Source organism: Pyrgilauda ruficollis, unplaced genomic scaffold (assembly GCF_017590135.1).
Source record: "Pyrgilauda ruficollis isolate IOZ18807 unplaced genomic scaffold, ASM1759013v1 scaffold138, whole genome shotgun sequence".
Lineage (NCBI taxonomy): Eukaryota > Metazoa > Chordata > Aves > Passeriformes > Passeridae > Pyrgilauda > Pyrgilauda ruficollis.
In genome coordinates, this window is record NW_024512321.1 from 1178136 (window position 1) to 1185126 (window position 6991).

At 45.3% G+C, this 6991-nt stretch overlaps 1 non-coding gene across 1 annotated transcript; it reads left to right on the forward strand.

Moving 5' to 3' along the window:
* Positions 1-4493: 4493 nt before the first annotated feature.
* On the forward strand, positions 4494-4576 carry TRNAL-CAG. The gene has a single exon. It is a non-coding gene; the product is annotated as a tRNA-Leu (tRNA).
* Positions 4577-6991: the final 2415 nt, after the last annotated feature.

Sequence of the window (6991 nt, forward strand, 5' to 3'; positions counted from 1 at the left end):
AGAACATGTGCCAGCTCTTTCATGTGGTCTTCTAGACCTGGGCCTGCAGCTGTAGAGATTCAGCAGCAGAGAAAGTGAAGAGAGAAGAACAGAAGGTGGCAACAAAGATGATGAAAGGACAGGAGCATCTTTGTTATGAGACCAGGGTGAGAGAGTTGAGCATGTTTAGTCTCAAATAAAGTGGCTGAGACGGCACCTCATAAATGTCCGGCAATATCTGCAAGGAGGGGTCAGAGGGTGGACCAGGCTCTGCTCCATGTGACCCAGCAATAGGAGAGGAAGAGCAGGCAGAAAATGATGCTCAGGATGTTCCACCTGAACATGAGGGAAAACTTCTGTCCTGTGCAGTGCCCAAGCCCTGAATAGATTGTCCAGTGGGGGTGTGGAGTCTCTGTCATGGGCCATGTCCCAGAACCATCTGGACATGATCCTGGGCCAGGTGTTCTGGGATGGTCCTTGTGGAGCAGGGAGGTGGCACCAGATGACCCCACTGTGGTCACTTCCAGCCTGAATTATTTTGTGATTCTCTGAGAAGAGACACCTGTTCTAGCGCAGACAGCGGCTAGGAGAAGAAAGGCTCCAAGTCCCTTGCTGGGTTCTGGGGAAGTCACAGCAAAGGCCCACTGCTTGACAGGCGAGAAAAACCTGTGAGCAAATATGTGGAAGGTCAAAGAAGGTCTGAGCTTCATGGGGAAACACTTGAAACCCCTGTTCCCCTACCTGAAAGTAGCTTTGGACTCCTCTGCAGAGAGATCCTGCCTTGCCTTGTCCAGAGAAGCTGTGGTTGCCCTATCCCTGGAAATGTCCAAGGCCAGCTTGGACAAGGCTTGGAGCAATATGGGACAGTGGAAGGTGGACCTGCCCATTGCAAAGGGAATGAGATGATCTTTAAGATCCTTCCAACCCAAACCATTACATGATTCTGTGAGCCCTGCAGAGTGACAAACAGAGCTGGCCATCAGGACTCTCTCTGGTGGCTGGGATTATTATGACATCTGCCAGCAGCGTGGATGAGCCCATTTGCCCTAAAAGCATCAGCAATCTCCACAGATCCCACCTGTTCTGCCTCCATCCCTGTGCTCCCTGCTGTCATCCTCCTTCCGGAGCCGATTTTCCCTGGGTTTGTGTGCTTTGGAGCCAGGAGAGGGCAGCAATGCTCATGGACAGACATACAGTGCCGCTGCTGTCCCCGCTCCCCTCTGAGGGTCTGGCAGTGACATCCCAGCGCCTGGATCACGTTCAGATGGACAGCACTGTACACAGGTGCCTCTGGCACTTCAGGCTCAGGTAAATCCATGCTTGGACTTTTGGGTCTCGGAAAACCCTTTTAAAAAATTTTTTTTTTTTTTTTTTTTTTTTTTTAGTTTGCTAAAGGAAACTTCTCCTCTGCAGCTTGGTTTGCACAGGCTGTGACTTCAAATCCTGTCCAACATCCCAAGCTGTGGCCAAGCAGCTTCTCCCTTTCTTCTCATGCAGATGAGACTCTGGATAATTTTATGCAAGTGGTTTGACTTAACTGCACTTTTTGATGAGCACTTAAAGCCCTCCACGGCTTAGAAAATTCAAGAAATGAATACCTTTTCTCCACCCAGCCTAAAGTAATAAATGAAAATAAGAGATTTCTGAAATAGTTTCCCTTAATAAGCATTGATTAGAGTCACAAATCCTTGCCAAGCAGTGGGAGCCTGCATCCAATGTGGACATATCAAAAAGGTTCCATCTTGATATAAGAAATATATATATATATATATATTTTTTTTTTTTTTTTACAGTGAGAACAATCAAACACTGGAACAACCTGGCCAGGATTGTGGTGGAGTCTCCAGTCCTGAAGGATTTCAAGCCTCATCCCTGGAAGTGTCCAAAGACCAGGCTGGAAGGGGTTCTGAGCAACCTGGTCCAGTGGAAGGTGTCCCCACCCGTGGCAAGGGGTGGAACTAGATAATCTTGAAGGTCCCTTCTGAACCAAACCATTCCATGAATCCATGAAGATGAAATTGGAAAAAGTATTAGACAATCTCATCAAGGATCCCTTCTCACATGGGGAATGAGAGCTATGGCCTCTTCTGATTAAAGATCCTACTTGCTGGACATGGGATGGGGACATAAATTACTGGAGATGTCCCCCTGGATGACTGACCTTTAGTGAAGAGGTCTCCTCAAGGTGCCTGACTTTGGAGTGAAGCTCTGCTCTCATTCTTAGCAGGTGGTGGCTGCCCCAACCCTCCAAAATCTCCTTCTGAGTCCATGACTCATCTGCCATGATGAGCAAACTTTCCTTCCCCTTCTCCTTTCCCAAGCCAGAATGAGCATTGTTTGTTTTAACAATAGACAGAGCAAGAGAGATCCACAGGCATAAAACCTGAGCTGTGGAGCTGTTCCAATCCAAAGGCAGGCAAGGTGAGAGAGAAATGGCAAATGCCTCATTGATTTCAAAACTGCTACACGATCCTGCCTGGGAGTCTGTGAAGCTGTTTAAAAAAAATCCTGAAAAGGACATGGTGTTGATGGAGAGTTGGCAGCTTCCTTTGTGCCGGCTGTTTATTCTCATAAAAAGCAATCCAAATGTGGAATGTTTACCCAATGGAAACCCCTCGGCATTGTGTTTCCCCCTCGGAGCCTCGCACAGCTCATTCCTCACCAGCTGGAGTTCTGCAAAACACCTTTCTTACTCACCGTGGCCACCCACATCCAGATGCCACCAGGCCTGAAGGAGCTTGAGGAACAAGGGTTGACCAGGATGTCTAAGCCAACATAGAAGCCCCTGACTTGCCCTCCTCCCCTTTTTTTCCATTTTTGCCTTTAAATTTATAAAAGACATGAAGTACATTGCTTTGGTGGCAAGTTGATACTCAATTCTCAGGCATTTGCTTCCCTCCTCTGCCACTGATGCCTCCCAGGGCATGGGGTCTTTGTCATTAAGGCCACATCCCTGTGATGAGCAGCGGTAACACATGGCTTTGTATCCATCAAAAGCACTGAGACTGCGAATTTGTAGAGCCAAAATCTCCTCTGTCTCTCTAACATGGCCCATTAGCCAGGGCTCAAGACTAATGACTTCCCATCAGCCAGGAAAGTGGGTAGAAACCGCTGATAATTATAGACATCCTGCAACTCTTCCCTTAGGAAAGAGTTCTATCCTTCTGCAGGATGAAGTTAGATGCTGAAGTTTTCATCTGTAGCGATACAGTTATAATAGTTCCACGTGAAATCCCCTAAAGCGGGGTTTTATAGAGAACTATAGAATCATAGGATGGTTTGAGCTGGAAGGGACTTTGAATGATCTGAACCCTCTGCCCCTCTGCCTATGTAAATATCACCTCTCTTCTTCTGTGAAGACCCTCATGAAGACCCTCACCACTGTCCAGGGCCATGGATTGTTACCACTGAACCTCCTTAAAATATTACAGAACTGGTGAGGGTTAGAAGAAACCTTAAAGATCCAGTTCCAACCCTCCAGAATCTGTTGCATAAAGGGTGAAATTTATTTTGCATGGCTTTCTCTTTCTCAGATATATTCTCAGCCACTCCTGCTCACTCTGGAAGATTTGCTGCTTGCCTCAACTTCCGTTTCTCTTCGAATAAAATCTCTATTTTCAATTGAAACTGAATTTCCTCAGCCCTCTTTCTGGACCCTGCAAAGTCCTGCTGTTCCCCTGTTTCCACCTTCAAAGGGAAGAGATGACCTTGCTCAGATCCTCTCTGGGGAGTATCACTGAGCTTTGGAGGAGCTGCAGCAGCCATCAGCTCATGCATATGCCACTGTCAATTCATCTAAAGTCTGTTGGACAAATTCCAGTACTCTGCAGGGAAAGAAAAAAAAATAAAACAAAGAGAAAGAAAGGAAAAAAAAAGGAGCTGGCAGAGATAATGGGATATGCCAGAAATTATTGTATCTCTTTTTTTATTCTGATTCTTTAGGTTCTTTGGGGTTTCTACCTCCTTCATTAAGCTGGTGTTTGGTATTTGCACTGTTTAGGCCCACCCTAAGCTAATTGTCAATCTCTTAACTAATTGTTAACTTAGCTGTAAGTGAGGACAGAGAGAACTCGGAGCCTTTTCATGGAATTATTAAATTTGGAGAAGACCTCTGAGATCACCGAGGCCCATCACTAACCCAGCACTGTGCTCACCACCACACCATATCCCTGAGCCACATCCACACACCCTGGAGCACTTCCAGGGACTGGTGACTCCAGCACTTCCCATGCTTGGCCACCCTTTCACTAAAGAAATTTGTCCTAACATCCCATCTGAACCATTCCTGGTGCAATTTTGGGCCATTTCTTCTTCTTCTATCTCTTTTTTAATTGGGAGAAGAGACCGACCCATACCTGGCTGCACTCTCCTGTCAGTTCCAGAGTCCAGGCTGTTCTTTGCTTCCCAGAGGAGAATCCTGGATGCCCAAGGAAATGCTCCACACACTAAAAGGACACACTCAATGGAAAACAATTTCCCAGGAATTTCAGGATGCAGGGGAAGAGTTCCCAAGGGTCAGGATGGCCGAGCGGTCTAAGGCGCTGCGTTCAGGTCGCAGTCTCCCCTGGAGGCGTGGGTTCGAATCCCACTCCTGACAACTTCTTTGCTGGCCAGAGCCATCTCACAGGGAATTCTGCTGCCTCTCTGTGCAAGAGACATTCCTGGAAATCCGTCTGGTCGAGGCCCAGGATTAACACCCCAGTATCTCACAGGGAATTCTGCTGCCTCTCTGTGCAAGAGACATTCCTGGAAATCCCTCTGGTCTGGTCGAGTCCCAGGATTAACACCCCACTGTTGGTTGTTTATGTTCATAAAAAGTGTCCCTCCCACTAATCAACACCTGTTTCAGATGGGATTTTATTTTTCCATAGGATCAACCTGGCTCAGGTGGAATTTTGGCATTTCTGGTGTTTTACAGGCACTGGGGCAGCTGGTGAAAAGTGAGCTCACCTGTTTCAGGGGGGGAAAGCCATGAGTTTTGGGGCTGATTGAGGGCTTTAAATGAGGTTTGAAGGGGAAGGGGATAAATCCAGGCTCCCTGGGTGAGCCCAGGGGCACCATGCCAGTGTTGGGATTGAAATCCATCTGCTTGTGGCATGGAAGGCTCTACAGAGGGACCTGGACAGGATGGAGAAATGGGCTAAGTTAAAAAATGAATAAATGTGGCACTTTGTGACACAATTCAGTGGCCATGGTGGCATTTGGTCAAAGACTAGATGTGATGATCTTGGAGGTTTTTGCCAAATCTATCAATTCTGCGGTTCTCAAACTCGGAAATCCTCTTCAAACCTAAACAAGACAACATGGAAAAGAAAAATAAAAAGCAGCAGCTGCAGCAGTTAAACCCCAGACAGTCTTTTTACTGCACCATTTTTTCCCTAATGCATGTGAGGCTTCATAACATTTATGCTGCAAATTCTTTGAGATGATGTCTTTTATTGAGTGTTTTATCCAGCCCTGCAGTGTTTGAGTACTGCTGGTAGTAGAAATATCCTCATCTGTCAGAGCAGGAACTCTCAGCAATAACTGCTCCACTCCTCTTTTACGAGAATTTTTTGGTCATAGCTTATCTCCATTGCAATCAAATCCCAGACCCTGGATTTCTTCCATCATTCATTTTCAAAACCAGTAGCAAATCCCTGAGATCCTTGTGTGCCTCCCAGGCAGACAGGGGAGCCCAGCAAACAAAGGTGCACAAAAAGAGCAGGAAAACTGGTTTGTCTTGAAAGGCAAAGAAATTGGACCAGATGAATCATCCTATCTTCACTTTCTTAATAAGGGCAATGCAGCAGCACTTTCTGCAAACTTGGGTGTGCACCTTCCTTTAAATATCATTGCCAAAGTACTTTTTCTGCTGTGGGGAAGGGGAAAAAAAAGTGCAGGGCTGATGTCAGGGAAGTGATGAATTTCAAGTTTTAAGTTAAAAAAATAAACTCTTCATTTGAGACAGACATTTTGGAAGGAAACATTTGGCTGCTGCAAGAGCCCAAACCTTAGAAGGTTTTTGTCATGGTCAGAGTTGGCAACTTCACCACTACCCTGAGCAGCCTGTTTTGATGTTTGACCACACCTCCAGTGAATTTTTTTTTCCTGATATCCAACCTGAACCTCCCCTGGTGCAACTAGAGGCCACCTCACCTTATCCTGTCATTACTTGTGTGGGAGAAGACACCAAGCCTTGTCTCTAATTAGAATATCCGAGTGCAACAGCTTTCTCAAAATCAGATATTCTGGTGCAATCAGCAATGAGATGCTTCCCCCAAAACTGCTGGTGAACAGAGAGGATTGAGTGTTTTGGGATCAGCTGACTCCCACTGGGGAATGGTGCTGGTCCAGCACATCAAAATACCAAGCAAGTGTTGGTAAACTGCTGAGGATGGTGGAGAGCAACTCCGAGTATTTCAGAAGTCAGGAGGGAGATGAGATTAAAAGGAAACAATGTGTGCAATTTGTCTAATCCATGACTAAGGGGAGCAGAACTGTCCACAGGCATTTGCAGAATGTAAAACCAACAAAGAATGAGAAAGATTGGGTTAGAGAGGAACAAATAATGTTGTTAGGAGAAGTGAGAAATGAAAGAAAATACAGCCTGAACTGCTTGGAATTTAATGCATTCTTCTGTAGACATTCCTGTTATGTAACAATAGTGTTAAAAACTTCATCTTTCCAAAAATGTCAGGGGTTTTACAGAATAACTGATGATAATTCATCATCTTTTGTTGTTATTATTGTTTGTAAATAGAAACAACCAAAAAAAAAATTCTAGCTTTCAGTGATGGACTTGAAAAGAAACACCATCTGTAGACTAATTTTTAATAAACAGGATTATATAATAAAAGACATTTGGTTAGAATTTACTCTGATTTCTGGGTTTTTGGAAAGGCAGGAAGACACCAGAATCTCCTTTGGACGCACCAAGTCCAATTTAGAAATGCCTCAGAAACAGGACCATGTAGGAGAAACACTGGAATTTGATGGTAGAAAAGAAAATTGGTTGAATTTCCCAGGAAAA